The sequence below is a fragment of the Perissodus microlepis genome, chromosome 7 (genome assembly GCF_051167445.1).
Source record: "Perissodus microlepis isolate ML-2025 ecotype Zambia chromosome 7, ASM5116744v1, whole genome shotgun sequence".
Lineage (NCBI taxonomy): Eukaryota > Metazoa > Chordata > Actinopteri > Cichliformes > Cichlidae > Perissodus > Perissodus microlepis.
Window position 1 is genome coordinate 41260937 of NC_140467.1, and position 17411 is coordinate 41278347.

Here is a 17411-nt window from a genome sequence, read left to right on the forward strand (position 1 = left end):
GGTGATTTTAATCCATTAGAGGCTGAATGGTATTGCTCAGACATGAAATTCGTTCAAAGAAAAATGCATTATGTAACGACTACAGATGACTTACCAGAATGGACAGTATGAGAACAAACATTGACATCTCATACTGATGTTTAAACACACAGGAAGGATCACACCATATAGGTAGGTAGGGAAAGTGTTTCTTTTAGTCACATCAGTTAAAAGCCTTAGTTTTTAAACAGAAGGTAAACATTAGTTAAAATTAACTGGAGTGGTGACCAGATCCTGACAGTGAACTTAGTTTTCCAGATAAGAACAGCGATTAGAAAGTATGTTTGGAAGATCTGATTGCAGCTAATGAAGACATGTTGCTGAAGTCTGCTTTATGAAATGAAACCACTTATGTCAACGGAATAACAAAGAAAAGGTAACTGAAGGTCCAAGACGGTGCTGAGATGTGTAATGATGAGACTGACAAATGCAGTACAGAACTGCTGGTGATATGCAGAATGGAAATTCTACTATTTTTATAAATGAAAAGGAAAAATGTCGACTGTGAAAAGTGCAGGTGTGCTTTTAGTCATCTTGTAATGGTTTATGAATGAGGTGAGCAGGGCTGTGTGTGTGTGTGTGTGTGTGTGTGTGTGTGTGTGTGTGTGTGTGTGTGTGTGTGTGTGTGTGTGTGTGTGTGTGTGTGTGTGTGTGTGTGTGTGTGTGTGTGTGTGTTAAATCCATGGCCAGCAGGCTTCGGTTTCAGTTGTTGTATTGCAAAACCCCTAACCTAAGAATACTGTCTCCAACAGGTAATAAGCAGGTAAGTTAATTCACAGGCAGGTTTATTATTTAATCAGCAATTATTGAAATCCATACTGAATGAATCCAAAAGGTAGGACATTTATTATGACTAATGTCTCAGTCACACTAGAGTAAAAATGAGGCAGCAAAGACCTTGCAACTAGGTAGTCTGATTATTGCATTATTTTTTTGTTTTATTTTATTTTTTTGCATTTGGTTATGAGTTGAAAGAAATCTACAGTCACTGGTTGCAAGTAGTTGCAGTAACAAACTGGTTGAGTGTGTAGCACCCTCAACCTCTTGGTGACCACTTACAAGGTGATTGTACAGTGTGGTAAGAAGCCCATCTCCAAACAATCACAGTCCGACTCAGACTGACTCAAATTGGCAAAGGTTTGCAAATAACTGCTATCTAATTAATAAACGCAGACAGGTTGCCAACTCCAATTCCTATATTAAAGTAAAGTACGCCAACTAGATCACTATTTATGGAGGAGTTTCTGAATTTTGGATTCAAATCTATGAGTTTCAGGCCATTCTTGTGAATTTCTGTGTCTGTAGACAGCAACAGAATTGCCATTTTAATCGAATGATTACAGTTAACCATTATCACAAAGAGACTGCATGCAATTTGCCATCTTGACCAGTTCAATTGCAAGGTGATGACAGACTAAATGCAGACTGACTCTGTCCTATTACCATTTTATTGACGTCTTAGTGCACCAAAGTTGCTTTGAAGATGGCAACTGAGTGCGAGTTGTCCCCGTCTGTGAAGAAACCATTTTAAAGTTCATTGCACACATTTGCAATCATTTTGGTCATGCTACAGTCTCCCACCAGTTTTCCCTTGTGTGACTGTAATATAAGCAGAACTATCTGGGAAGTGGCACCTGTGACGTGAAACTGCAACTATTTCATTTAGTGTTTCTAATAGGATGACACAGAAATTCACATGTAATTCTTCTTGATGAACACTTATCGGCCGCAGCATTAAAACCACTGATAGGTGGTGTGGATGACCTTGTGTTGTGTATATCACATTTTCCCCCAATGTAATGTTCCACTGGGAACCACTGGGTCCAGGTAGCACCAGTCACAGCATGTTTGTAGACCACTCCAGCCTCCTGAAACAGGACAGACTGCCCCGCAAGTCCCAAAACTTCCGCAGGAGTGGGTTGGGAAAGACACAAGAAAGACGAGGACTTCACCCAACTTTCTGGAGCCCAGTCCAGTCGAGCATTTGTACCCTGTGCTGGAACAGTGCTTATGTGTTCTGACCAAAAGGCATCTGTTTTGCTGACTGAAAGCTTGCTTACTGCTCACAAAAAGAAGTTACTGGTAAGTAAGCGACTTACTGGAATCAAAATAAAGAATTTTTTTCCCTGTTTTTATAGTCATATCTGAAACCTCAGAAATGAAACAGAAGCTAATCTCTAAATATAAAGCAGTGATCAAACCTTTGAGTATGTCATTTTTCACTTCTGCCTTCAGAGTAATTGTCATATTTATATAGAAAAGTCCAGTCTAAAACGAAACTGAGGTGTTCTCGAGTAAGAGATTCTTAAAAACCATCAGCCCTTAAAGCCAGTTGCCCAATCATGTGATTACCACAGAGGTGGTGAATAATCTGAGATGACTGCAACTTCCAAGAAGTTATGAATAACACCATTTGGTACAGACTGGATTTTCTTATGTCAATTTGACCAACAGGTGATGATGCAATAAGTTTAAAAGCTTTCTTTCCTAAATGAAGGTATATATAAGAAAATGCCCTCATCTGTCAGGCTGGCATTGACACAGTCATGGATATTATTTGGAGCTGTGCTCATGTTTTTATGTTACTTCTACCATAAATATTAAAAAAACATCCACATTCATACAGCAAAGACTCTTGAAATAAGGAAGTCTTTTATTTGGAAGAAGATGAGAATTTTATATTTAGCTCGGTAAAAACTACTTTGAATTGAAGGCATGTGGTTCACATCTTTTACAGTATTTTCCTGAATACTTTGGACCACAACATCATTGTGGTTGATGCACTACACATGACTGAAATTAAGTCTGAAAGCTCAAACTGCCTTTTAGCTGCTCCGGCTTCAGATACAGAGAAAGCGGGTGAGTGAAGTAGATACCATATGGAGAAATATTAGAGATTATTACATTAGCCACAAAATGACTTGCAAACTTTAATCTTTGACAAATGTTACATGTTTATATAGCAGACATAAGCGGAGAGGCTTAAGTGGAGGGACCAGTGGCGCATTTGATGTATTTCCACCCCCTATGTGAGCCAGAAAATACCCGTCTACAGAACTGACATTGATTTTAAACTCAAATGCACTCTTATGAGGTGTCATGGCAGTCTGCTGATAGACAGATAGCCTTACAAAGTATACAAAGCAGCTTTTGTGGTAATTCCTGCTACAGTAGGTGTCTCCAAAACCACATATTGGCTATTCATAAGTGAAAAAGCCTCAAACGCAAAAGCCTCGCTCAACGTCACCTTCTTGAAAGAAATGAGAGAAGGCTGTAATATTCAGACACTTTTGTTTCATGTCCCTCTAAATCCACACCCGAACCTCTTGATCTAAATGACGCTACCCTTTGTCAGCAAAAGCCACTACTGCATGTTCGTGAGGACGCAAATCAGGTCACATGACATTCATGCAGGTCAAGTCCCATTTATCAGTTTGTTCTTACTGGATGTGACAAAGGTGAACTCTTTTTTATAGTTACTCAGTTTTCCTTATTTGTTATTTTGGATACTTCAGGTCATTTTATATTAGTTTTATATTCATCAAGTTATTGTGTAATATCGTCTGTTTATTGTTTGTTTTGCTTTTGTTTAGCAATGAAGTGCGCCTGTCATTTTGTGTGGTTGCATGCGGTTGTGCTGTGCGGTTACTGCTGATCAGTTTGTGCAGTTTTTTCATTCTGAACTCTGATTTCATCATTTGTAATGTTTCCAATTGTGCCTTTAGTGGTTTTGCAACAGTTTCCAATGTGGACTTGTAGGTGTCTGCACAAGGACAAGCAAGGACACCGAAGCTTTTGCTGCACGAGGCAATCACAGTTGTTAAGAATGAATTGTCTCAAGTTACATTTACAAAAAACAAGACATTTCATTCAGTGACTGATAACCTGTTGGTAGCTGTCTTTTTTAAGTTACAATAATATATTGTGAAAGATGCTGCAGCCTTTATATCATCATTACCAGCTTGATATACTTGAGTGGCTCCAGTGTGGAAACTATGACCCAGATAACCAGGATTTCTTATCACAGAAAATAAGAAAAAGACACTAAAATGGGCCTTGTGAAAAAAGTAATCATTTACAGGCAGCGCTGCTCACAAATTAGCTTGGAGCAGCACGAGCAGTTGCATAACCCACTCTTAATTTTTCTTTTGTGTATGTTATTTAATTGTACTGCTGGGTTTGTGTGTTCTCATTTGTCCCAGTGGCATTCTGTTTAGGTCTCCTACCAAGAAGCAGAGCAGGGGCTGAGAGGAGTCTTAAATCAGTGCTGCTCGAGCTTCTGGAAAGGGTGCTGGAGATGTTACCAGTCTGGGAAGGTTTCCAGGAAATCTTACATCTAACAGCTAATACACAGCAAGATAAAATGGAACTGGTTACTGTGGCTATGACAATCTAAATCTCTCAAAAATCCTTGTGGGGAAACAAACAAATAAAAAAGGCTGGATTTTTTAACCATACTGCATTTGTTGTGTAGATAATTGCTGTCACTTTGCTTCCACGGGTAAAAAAAAACCAAACATAGATTGACTCTAATTGATAGATTATTCACTGTTGCAAGTATTATCATGTGAAGCAGGGCACGCTAGGCAGAAATCCAGCTAGATGAAGCAGGATGAAAGCACAGAGTGTGTTTATACAGAGCTGCGACGTGTAATAGGACAGAAAGAATTGGTAAATAATATCTGGGTTATCTGAACGCTGCACTGAATGATTTTCATGTTTCAGTTCATTGACTGGCTGTGCTGCAACACAACACTGCAGAATGAGCGACATAAAGCAGACAGTGAGTTTCATGCTTTGAGCTGCAAACGGATGCTAGCTGCTAATACAGATTCTGTAGATTATGGTGGACCATGTGATGCTTTCAGATAAACATGCTGTGTGTCTTGTCGATCGTGATAACTGAAAGGCATTCTGTTGGTTTGCATATCTCACAGGAATTAAATAAACAAAGTTTTCCAACCTAGAAGGCCCGGTTCTATGTGATGAGTCAGAGCTTTGTGGTCGCCCCACTCTACGTCACATTCACAGCTCTATTCAGCAGTTTGCACCTCTTTAGATTTAACCATATGGCTTAACCCTCATTTTTTTTCTAATAACACACTAATAATCCTCACTTCTTATACATCAGCGTTCTTGAGAGGAGATTGGATTATAGTGAAAACTAAAGAAGCAGTAAGCCTTGTCATCCAGGCTGAGAGCTGATAGATAGTTAACAACATATATACACTGAAGAGACATTTGAATGGGCTGTCAAAGAATAACTAGTCTAGTCTGCAGCCATGTGTCTGAGAAGCATCTGAGGGGAGGCATTCTGAGAACCTGTAATGACCGCACAGTTGCTTCAAAAACACGTGTCAGGAGACCAACCATTGGCTGGTGGTTGCAGTTAAGTGAACTCAAAATCACCAACATCACTTATGTTCCTCTGTAAACAGTCTTGAAACACTGTGGATCAAAAATGGCCTTAAATGCTCTTTAAAAAAAAGTTCCATATTTCAGTCTGGTCATTGTAAACTTCAATTCAGCCCTCAAAATTGTTTCTTTAACATTTCACGTTCTTACTTTCCGTCACGTCCTCACCGCAGACCTCTGAGGAAGATGCCTGCGTAGTATACACATGTGAGGACACAACTCATTCATTACTGAAAACAATGATGGGCAGTGTTCTCCTCTCTCTACTCCCCCAAAACAGTGGGCTATTTAGAGGGTGGAGACAGGGTGGGGGTGAGGTCGCTGTATGATAGATGCTTTTCCGTGATAATACTCTGTTTAATGTTCCTCATCTCAGCGGCTGTGTTCCCCCTTCTCTAATCCAGCGGGTCACACTGAATCACAAGGCCAGCCAGCGATGACAATGGCATGTTTGTGCACAGGCTGAGCCTGTACGCTGTGTGATGTGAAGGGATAAGATGGCACAAGGTGGACACTAGAGGCTCGCGTGCACGCGCTGCTGTATAAAAGCAAACGGGGGCGCGCATGCATGCCTTTGAATATAGTAGGCATTCTTCAGCTTTTGAACCGTATTAGGTAGATCAAATGCAGGTTGGTGCTATGAACACTGTAATCTGCATTCAAACACTCACTACAGCACAGCATTCATTTGGGTCACGACAGATAAGATAAACGCCTTCTCTAACAGAAGGAAATTGCGGGTAACAGACACTTTCAGGCTTCTACAACCCACAGGCATTATCTGCTGTTAGTGATTTGATAACTGGAACAGGAAAAAGAGAAACATCTTACACTGCAGCAGATGCAACACTTTAATTGCCATTAACCCACCCAATGAGCTCTGTAGAATTAAAGCACAAAGGACAATGACAAATGAAAAGGGAAAAAAGTGCTACTTAAACTATTAGGCGCAAACTATCTTTGATGTTGCAGTGGGTTTCTGGTGCGGAAGTCTTGGAGATGACGATGAAGTATGTTTTTCAATAAATGAGTTCAATTAGACGAGTATAGTTTAACTGTATGTTGTGTGTTTACATGAAGAAAGAGCCTAGAGCATCGGCTATGTGAAAGTGCCGAACTTTATGGAAACAGCAAGGAGCAAGAAGAAGTCACCGAGATACACCACCAGCTTCACGTCATTTTCAGATGTTTTCTTGGAAAAGGCGACCTGCACGCCCTCATCAAAACAAAGAAATGTGGCTGTGATCCAGAAAGCCTGAATTAAGAGTACAGACTGTAAAGCTTGCCTCTCCTTTTCTCTCTCTCTCTCTATATATATATGGCATATATCAGCTTTCACTTCTTCCACTAAAGATCAACATCCCTCAGCAGTCGGTTGTAGGCCGTAGCCCTCGCTCACCACCACCCTCTCTCTCCACCACCTCCTTGTTGTCATATGACCACTGTTATGTGTGCGCAGTGGAACACAAAGTTGCTCTGTTAGTCCCCTCTGCTGTGCCCTCTCATCACTCAGATTTGAGTGCTGGAAGCAAGGCCCTCTTGCTGGCCTGCCTCAGGAAAACAGACAGTCCCCTGTATGCGACTACCAGCAAAGATTAGAAAGGAGGGCAACGAGAGAGAGAGAGAGAGAGAGAGAGAGAGAGAGAGAGAGAGAGAAGGATGAATTGAGCTGGTGTTGTTTTATATAAGACCAAAGATAATCTAATCCTTACTCATTCACTGAACCCCACCCTAAGATTTTGTTCGATTCCTCTGACAGCTTTCCCTCATTGATGCTTTACTGTGAAGTCGATTATTAGCCCTTTCTACAATCAGCGGCTGCCTGTTGAAAATGAGCTGCCAAAGCATGTCTTACAGCTGTTTGTGTGGAGATGACACTTTGTTCCAGTACCTGGCTAGGATTAAAGACCCAAAACAAACACAAATGCTGAGCCAGCTGAACAGAGCGGTGCCCCGCCTGAACATAGCGGCAAAGCAGCTCAAACACACATACACACACACACACATACCTTAGGGACACGCATTTCCTTAGTGTTTATTTAACCGTGCCTGCATAAAGATTGGGTTTCATGTTCACTCTCACAACTACCAAGACAAACGCTGTAAGAGTTGTGTGATAATTCTGCTGGTCCCCCTCCAGGAAATAAATGACACCTTAGATTAATCATTTTATTAAGTAGGCTGCTGAGGGAGCTACGCTCAGGCCCCCTTGGTACTTAACTGTAATAGAGCTGAGTTTAATTGTCCAAGCTGGTGGTGTGCTCACCTACAAGGTTAAAAAGATTGCTAAAAGTGCACCGGACGGTGACGCTGGCCTGCTCGGTGTTGTGAGTGACTACCTCAACAGCCGCTGTCACTTTAAAACCAACTGTGTCCCTGCTGTCCCCTGCCATTATGTCACCCAGTGGAATGGATGTAGCAAGTAACAAAAGAGGTGGAAGGAGGTCAACTCAGCATAGGGTTTGCTACACTATTGCTCTTATTTGAATATGAAAAGCAGTGCAGTGTAACTGCACACTGCCACGTTAATATATATATATATATATATATATATATATATATATATATATATATATGTGTGTGTGTGTGTGTGTGTGTGTGTGTGTGTGTGTGTGTGTGTGTGTGTGTGTGTATATATATATATATATATATACACACACTTGTTTTCTCCGACCTCACATCCAAATGATTGGCATGAGGGTATCATGACATTTTTAAGTGTGCGCGCGCATGTGCATGTGTGTGTGTGTGTTTGTGTCTGAAACTTGAAGGCCCATTATGTAAGCATGTGATTAACCTTTATACTTCACACTGGACCTTGTCATCCCTCATTTTAAAGCCAAGGTCATCGGTGACCTCTGACATTTGTAACATGTTGCAGGGAGAAGTGGAAAAAACAAACAAACTGCACAGCTGAAATGAAATGAGATGAATCTGTATTTAGAGCAGCGCACGTTGCTGACTGGAGCTGAAACATGCGAGATATAGGGAGAATGCAGGGAGAATGCAAAACGTTCACTGTTTTGCACCAAATCCTGGTTCAGGCTGCAATGTTACAGCCCACAGTTTCTTTCTTTCACCCAAGACAGGCATCTTCTCTTGAGATAGCATCACGATGCATCTGCAGGTTTTTGTTACAAGCTCTAAACAACGGGTCAGATCCCTTGAAGTCAAACATATGTGGGCAAAATGACTAATATCAATACCTTTTGTTTTACATGGATTTCAGTCATATCCTACTTGAAGATTGCATGTGATTTACAAACAGAACGTTCATCGAAAAAGTGCTAAAAGTCTGGCCTTGTCTGAAAATGCAAAGCATTTAGTTTCGTAGGAACACTAGATTGAATTTCCTGCTGCCCCTAATGTGTTTATCTGCATTTGTAGATGCTGTACGACAGTATTTCCTTCCACTTATTTTAATCAATCTACCATTTCTGAGCCATCCTGAGATCACTGGTCCTCAAGAAAGAAGAAGAAAGAAGGCGTGGTGGAATTTCCACCATCTTCGCCTTGCTTCACAGATGTCTCAGGGCCTCACTGGCGCTGTTGCTTTTGCTGGTGGAACTATCACAGACACATCCATCACTTTGTCTTCGCCCAGAACGAGCGCTGGCTTTCTACCACCGTGACATTAACACAGTCTTTTGGTCCCACTCATCCGTCCATTCTGTTCGAAATCTTGCCTTTCCTTCTTTCCCTCTCTTGCTCGATGCTGCATCAACCTCCGCCCCTCTGCCACATCTGCCTCCCTATCGTTAAACCCCTGGCCCCTCAACCCCTCCCTGCTTTGGCTTTCTCTTTTTCTCTCTCGAGCATGTAACACAAACACACATACAATATACACAAATACACATGCTCTCCTGATGCTACACAAAAAATCCCAACTGCCACTTACAATAAATAAATAAATAAAAATACAGTAATGCTCTGTTGGAAATGTGAAATGTTGAGACAGAAAATGTTAGAAATTGCCCTGCTTTGCCTGCTGAGTAATGAACATGCTCTGCTTTCTGCCTCTTTCCCTCTTCTCACCGTCAGGATTTAAAATCATGAGGCAGACACAGACAGCTGGACAGAAAACAAACCAAATAAATCCCTGTTCAACATCCAGATTATTAATTGATGTAAATTTACCTCATGGGACAGCAAGCTCCACACTGGCAAATCCTACAATGTTCCCATGCCAGTGTCGGGCCACATTTTGCCTTCCTATCCCACTGTCTGCAGAACCAAGCTCCACAGGAATGGTACACCTCCCACTCCCACACTGCACGTTCACATTCAGTGTCTCGTAAAGCCAGTTGTAAGCACCGAACACCTGATCGTGTGTGTGTGTGTGTGATGGCGGTTTCGCTCATTTCCCCTCTTTCTGTTACACCTTATGGCCTGGACAGAGCATAGAGACATTCATACAAACATACAGCCTCGCACACGCACACACATTTAATCCATCCTCCACTTGCCCTATATACAGTAATTTAATTAATTTATCTGCACGCAGATAAAAGCATTCTATAAGAATTGAGGATGCTCTGGAGAGATGATGAGTCAAATTGCAAGCACAGATAGCAGCGTCCGCTGGCACAGAGCTAACAGGGTGGAGGAGGGGACTGGACAGGCTGCTTGCTTGCTTTGGTGCATTTTATGGGAAAATACAGTCTGCCTCAGCAGCAGAACGGCTTCAGTGAAATATCATCTTCCTGTCTCAAAGCAAGCCAAAATAGCGAAATAGGAAGCGTTGTGAGAGTGGCGAGGCTTACCGTGTTCACAAGCCAGCATCCATTTACAAAGGATACTGCAGACAAGCCCTTGCAGGGTGAGAAAGGCTCTGTACAAGCCACCTTTAGTCCTGCTGCTCCATCTTCATGCCTTCCTCATGTTCACAGGGTGAAACATTCACATATACATCTCTCTCTTCCCGCGGCCCTCTTTCTCTCTCTCTCTCTCGCTCTCATTAACGTCTGTGTTCTATATCCTCTCTTGTTTGCTTCAAGGCAGTTGAGACACTGCAGCGATGGGGGTGGAGGGTGTGTATATGCGTGTGTTTGAGTGTGTCAGAGACGGAGAGGCAGCGAGAGGGAGCGCAGGGCAGAAATGGAGGGAGGAGTCAGCAGGGATAGAGAGAGAAGGGGGAAATGGTCAGGATTAAATCATGAGAGTAACAGAGAGAGAGAGCGAGAGAGAGAAAGCAGGCTTTGATGGGGGAGCCACAGCATCCTTGCTTTATGCTAGAAAAACACACATTGGTATTTAAGCAATCCTGAAGGTTAGATTATAAGTATATATGGCAAGTAGATCTGCCCCTTAAAGAGCTGTCTCCTTGTTGACAGTGCAGCAGCAGGATTGGTTGTGATTTCATTGATGACTGAAAAAAAACATACAAGATAGGGAGAGAGGGAGGTGGAGGAGGGAACGGGACAGAAGAAGAGAGGAAGGGAGGGGAGAAATGACGACAAAGGAATGGGAGGGGGATTGGACGATGGTGTAATGTGCTGTTTCCGTGCCAACTGTTTCTGTGACAGTGTGACCACTTCCTTTAATGCTATTGGCTATAACAAAGAACTGATAGAGGCTTGGGCAAATGAGGCAGCGTGTCATGCGGGGTGTGAATGGGTTGTTCTTTTCCTGTGTTTCTTCCTCTTTTCGTTTATCTCTGAGAACGACAATAAAACAAATGTGTTTGACTAGACTGCGGCCACGGAGAACACACGCAAGTCTACCCCTAGAGACGTAACGATTGCACCGCTGGAGTGTGATTGCTTTGTCATTACGAATGCCACTAGTGTGTGGAGAGACTCCCCTTGAATTACTAACGCACAGATTCACACAGACACGCACACACCCAAATCAGACCGATCAACAGGAAAGAAATCCCCAGATCAGGTTGCTCAGGGTGTGTAGTGTAATGCAATTGCCTGGACACCAACCCTGGTGTCATGAACAATGAGATAATTAATCGGCTATAGGCCAGAGCAAGTGCACATCTGGTGCGGGTGAACAACTTTGCCTCTCGCCAACCTTTCATCTGGGCCTTTTAATCCAGGCCGGCAGGCACGTGTTGTGCTGCTCCCATTCTTTCTCTCTGTCACTTTCCCCCTCGTCTCTCCTTATCCTTATTACCCCATTCAACGTCTACCAATATTTACTTTAAACACCCTGCTCCTTCCTCTTTAGCAGCTGTCAGGTTACGGCAGAAATCTTCCAAATCTCGGTTTCTGTGCAGAGGGAACTGTTTTCTGATAAATGAGTGACTGAAACTAAAAACATGGGTATAATAGCACACTCTAAGTCAGGTACACACAACCACAAACGCCCACAGTGGGGAGCCCCTATCCGTATCATCGATTCAACAGGACAAGACTGCATTGAGGCTTCACTGGTGCACAGAGGACGGCACAGACACAACCTGCCTGTTCAGATAAGACGTTTTGGCTTTATACTCAGTCAGTGTTTTCACTTAGGCTTAGTAGCTGTTGTTGACATTTCACCTTAAAATGTCAAGCCAGTGATGACATACCTGTTGAAGAAGAGGAGATAAAGCTCCAGGTGTGACGGAAACATTTGCGTCAGGCACGTTTTGATGTATATGAATACAAAAACGTTCACACTCACACACACACACACACACACACAAATGATATGCACCGTTGCCACCATTTGTTCCCTCTGGTTCACATAACATCTTGACTCGTTTAAGTAAACACCTCGCTGATCTTAATTTCGTCTCCCCTTGTTGTACAAGCCGCTGTGGACTGAAGAGCACCAGTGTTTGGCGGCACACAGTCTCATACTGTGTTTTTTCATAACTGTTAACAACCAGAAAGCCTCACGATTAACACACTGCTGTTCCAGCTACATTAAGTCTGGAGATAATCGTTTGGATGTAATATTCATATAATTAAATGATAATGGCTTTCATCCTATATTTTCTTAATTAAAAAAAAAGAATAAAAAAATATCACTGCTTTCATCTTTTTGCTGCTTTTAGACTCAAAACCGTTCTTTTTCTTCTTAACCCTTGGATGCACAACCTACCAATACCTACACTCTTCCACAAGTGGGTCAAAAATGACCCCAAATAGAATCAATGCATTTTGCTATAAACTCGGTTGTTATTCTTCAAAATCTTTAAAACAAAGAGTTGTAATATTTTCATATTTGAGGTATTCCAAATAAAACATGTTTGTGACATGAGGCCCTTTGCATTTTTATTTATTTTTTCATTAATTTTAAGAAATTGCAGTTTTTTTGTATCAGTTGTATCACTTTTGTATGCTTGCTCGGCCTATACTGCAGAAGCTGGGCCTTCCCTCTGAAAGGCACAAGTTGTTCATCCACTGTAACACAATCACTAGGGATGAATTTCTGCCTGCAGTTGACCAGGAACAGGCCCCATATGTAGCAGAAAGCTGCCATGTGGTTTGTTTTCAGTCGATAGGCTCTGGTCCTCTTGTCATCAAAGTGCAAGAAACTGTGAATATGTTCAAATCTTTGAATTGACATAGTGGCCTTGTACAATGGGTTATGCAGAGGACTCCCAAAAAACACACCAACTGGTACATCCCCGTTCTTCTCACTTCCTGCAAGAACGGTCAATCAAATGAAGGCCAGGAGCTTATGTCTGATTACATTTTTCCACTCTTTTCCCCTGTCTGTTGCTACTCTTCGTGCCTCCATGTTTGTGCATGTCAGCACCTCTTCTATTATATTATCAGACATGAACAGCTTCCACGCATTTATTGGGGAGACAGTACTAAACCCAGGTGCAAGCCCTGGCCGACTAATTCAGAATATTGTGGCTAGAGCAGTAAGAGGGGCTCATTCTGTTAGACTCAATATCCATTTCCTCTTCAGAGGACTCCTCTGTATCTGACTGGCCTTGTTCAGTGGGGGGGACAATAGTCTGGGTCCTCTATATCTGAGATGTCCGATGTCCGAGTCAATGGCTCCGATGGGCTCTTCATCCCATCCGTCCTGGATCATTTGTAGGGCAAGATCCACAGGGATCCTAGCTGGCCTCATAGCAGCCATGCTACTTTAAATATATATTAAAAAAACAACATCAGAAAGGACAATGTTTGAAATGCACAGGAAACTATAAACAGGGCTGCACATAAATCGTCCGCAGGTGCACATTTTCTGTCAAAATAAAAGACGCGTACCAGATAAGAAGTTGGAACGCTCGTTTGCGTACATTAGATGTTCTGGAGGAGGACAGACATTTGTTCAGAACTCTTAAAGATGTTGAAGAAGCAAGCTCCGTAAGCAATTACTTTGGTGTTCCTCCACCGCAAAAGAAGCGCGTATTCTCTGAATTTCCGGGAATACTTTTATTTTGACAGCGAATGCACACCTGCGGACCACTTATGTGTAGCCCTGACTATAAATCATGTACGTTACTGTGTAAAAACTAATTACTGATCCATCAGAAGTGTAAGTGGGACAGTCAGAGTTGCTAAGAATGAAAGTTTCATAGAAGATTCCATAGGAACTGCTTGGGGTCATTTTTGACCCCACTTGTGGAAGAGTGGGGTAGTGATCCAAAAACTGCATTTTTTTTAAATTAATGAAAAAATAAATAAAAATGCAAATGGCCTCATGTTACAAACACATTTTATGAGGAATACCTGGAATATGAATATATTACAACTTTGCATTTTAAAGATTTTGAAGAAAAACAACACGTGGGGTCATTTTTGACCCCACGTGTGCATCTAAGGGTTAAAGGGAGCGTGTTTTGCTTTTCCATTTATATCGTCACAGTGGTGGACTGTCATACTAAACATGGCTAAAGGTTTAAAATAAAGAGGTTAAAAGGCTATTAGCCAAAAAGTTCAGACTGCTCTAGACTCTATAGCAGCGGTCCCCGACCTTTTTTGCGCCACAGACCGGTTTATGTCCAACAATATTTTCACAGACCGGCCTTTAAGGTGTCGCGGATAAAAACAACAAAATAAAACCAGTACCAAAAAAAAGAAAATGTATTCATAACACGTGGGAAAAGACCTAGGGAAAGCAAGTTAACGATTAAAAAACAACGATAAAAAACCTGAAAACCATAAATTTCACACCCGAGCTTCAACTCTCGCGGCCCGGTACCAAACGACTCCGGTCCGTGGCCCGGGGGTTGGGGACTGCTGTTCTATATGGTCGTCTCGGGCACATGGCTGACATGTGGCACACGGGAGGGTGGCCTTTAGGGGAGAGCAGGTCAAACAGCTTGTTTCAGACACCAGATGAAGAGCCACTATAAGATAAATGAGGATTTATTTTTGAACCGTGAATCATCAAAAGTTAACAGTAATAACAAATAAAAAATAGGGAGCTGCTATGGAGCATAAGGGCTTCACTTTAAGTAAGAATTAACATGCCCATGGAGCTATTTCTGCAACAGCTAGTGTGTGCATGGCTACTGCAGAGTACAAGATCTTAAAAAGAAAGAGCATCTTAAAAGGAAATAGTTCACTTAAAGTAGTATGTAGCACTAATAGTGGCCCAAAATAAAAATATAAGTGAACTTAACAGATGAGTGATGGTCAAAAAGTGTTAAAAACGAAGAAAATTGCCACCCTGAAATATAGGAAGCTGAATCATACTGCTAAGAGAAAATGGTTAAAAAAATAGTTCAAACTGACACATTTAATCTTTGATGAAGTTAGGTAAGTCCAGTAAGGCTAAACTTGCTATACTGTCTTTTAAATCCTAAAAATAAGTTTTGCAGAAAGATCCTTTTATATTTTAATGTTTGCTTTATTATTACTGTGTACAATCATTGGTTTTATGTTTTATAAAACTTCAGCATTCCTCCATCCCTTTCACTCTCCATATTCCTTTTTGTCTCTCCCAGATTGTCTCTGTGCCTCTCACAGCTTCCTGTCTCCCTAATCCTTAATCCTGTGGAAATCGGTCAGGCAGAATGAGCCAGCTTTGATCAGGCTCTCATATCAGGCGTGCTAACAGTGTAAGCGCACCCGGATCCCACAGAACCCCGGAGCCCAGGGGGAGAACTTCAAACAGGCGTTCACCCCTGACTCTGCCTGAGAGGAAGGTGAAAGCGAGGCAGCAGAGATCCTGTCTCGAGAGACTGTGAAAGAAGCTGTGTCTCTTTCTATAAATTTAGCAAACATTTACATGAGGACGTGTCACCATCCAGCTGTAATGACACACTTTCTTTCCTGTGTGAACTAAACTTGCTGTGGGAACAGAGATCAGTACAGGGTGTAAAGCAGAGATGTAAAAGTCACTTTTGTGAGCAGTGTCTCTGACACCAAGCATAGAGTCTGTGTCACTGGTGTTCCTGTGTTGTGATTTATGGCTGAGGATTGTAATATTATCCTCAGCCTTATCATAAAACGACTAATGGACAACCTTTTAAGCTTAGGCTTCTTTAAATGGTTGTACAGAGCACCAAAAAAAAGTCCAAAACAAACATGGCACATATGCCATATTCATTTGATAATTCGGAATGAATCCCATGAGTTATGAAAATGACATCATCCTTTCAATCATTCATTCTCTTCAGACTTTGTGCACAGGGGCAGGTATTCTAAGTGGAGAGGTTATCGTACATTGCTAGATAGTGATCACATTAAAAAAAAAAAAATGAATCACAGAGGCCAGCCTTGTAAAACCAACAGACAGGGTACATAAAGGATTTCCTTTCTCACAACCACATGACCTGGAGGTTTGTGCTCTCTGCAGATGTACAACAATACTGACAGTGTACTCAGACTCTCTGTTTAATCAGTTCAGAAGTATAATCAGGTGCTTTAAATCAGCCAGAGAAATGAAGCATTTAGCAGGGCCAGCGTGAGCGCAAGATGTGCACCATCTGATCTGTGATATGTGACTACCTGCTGCTGTAATAAAGTGAGAATGATAGTGGGAAAACATTTTTTCCTCCTTTTCTCCTTTTGAAAACATCACTTTTGGCAATACTGGACTTTAAAAACTTAGAATGAAGAGTAAATTCAGCAAACATGGCCTATATAAACTGAATTTTATCTGATAATAATAGCAAATAACAAACAATGAAAAAAAAATAGAAAGCCCTGCATTTACATGATCTTCCAAGTGTTGCGCTCTGGTGTGGCATCTAGCTTGGTTTTACTGTAAATGCTGACACCTAGTGGCCAAGCATGTACATAACATATAGTTAAGAGGAAACAGTTTGGATGTACCAGCTGTGGTGACCCCTGGTGAATACGGGAGCAGCTGAAAGTTTCTTCTCCTTCTTTTTTGTTTCACCACATAATTATATATCCAAAAGCATTGTCATAGATGCAGGTACAAATGTTTTCAATTAAAAACATTAAAACATACACATGCAGCCTATTATCATTGTTGTAGTGTGTGTTTCTCTCTGTGTGAAGACATATTATGACAATGTAATCCATCATATTTATTGTGTGAAAAAGTCCATTGTCGCTGATAAGTGATTCTGGTTCAGCTATATTTTGGTACTTTTCCACTATTTTTAAACCTTGCCCAAGGTCCTCATTTCATTTTTCACAATATTTATCTATAGACATAAAAACACACATTAGACAAGATGTGTCACCTCTGAGCTCATGTGTGCTAATTACAGGAAATGGTTCAATATTTGTAATTATGTACTTTATAATTTCTTTTAACAAAGTTAGCTTTTACCAAATACATAATTCCCATTTTTGTTGCATTTGTAGGCATAATTTGCACTTCTTGTTTCATATTTTCACATTTCATTATATCTGGAAGATTTTTCTTGTGGTGTTTGATTAAGTGCTGTTATTCTAAAGCTTCTGACCAAATAAAATTATTTTAGGAGAAACTGGTATTTTAATGACTTTCAAACACCACTTCAACTATCTGTTTCACCCAAAAGATCTCCCCATTTTATCCTCATTCTACCTGTTGTTTAAAAAAGATATTAACTTAAGATTCCTACATAGTATTCATTTTTTTAATTAAACATT

General features: G+C 41.2%; 1 protein-coding gene across 1 annotated transcript in view; it reads right to left on the reverse strand.

Moving 5' to 3' along the window:
• gnaz (guanine nucleotide binding protein (G protein), alpha z polypeptide) overlaps window positions 1–10546 on the reverse strand; it is a 31784-nt gene extending 21238 nt beyond the window's left edge. Inside the window, exon 1 of the mRNA XM_084935078.1 lies at window positions 10218–10546. The gene's annotated coding sequence lies outside the window, so the exon portion shown is untranslated. The remainder of the gene's footprint in view (window positions 1–10217) is intronic.
• Between the last annotated feature and the right edge of the window lie 6865 nt (window positions 10547–17411).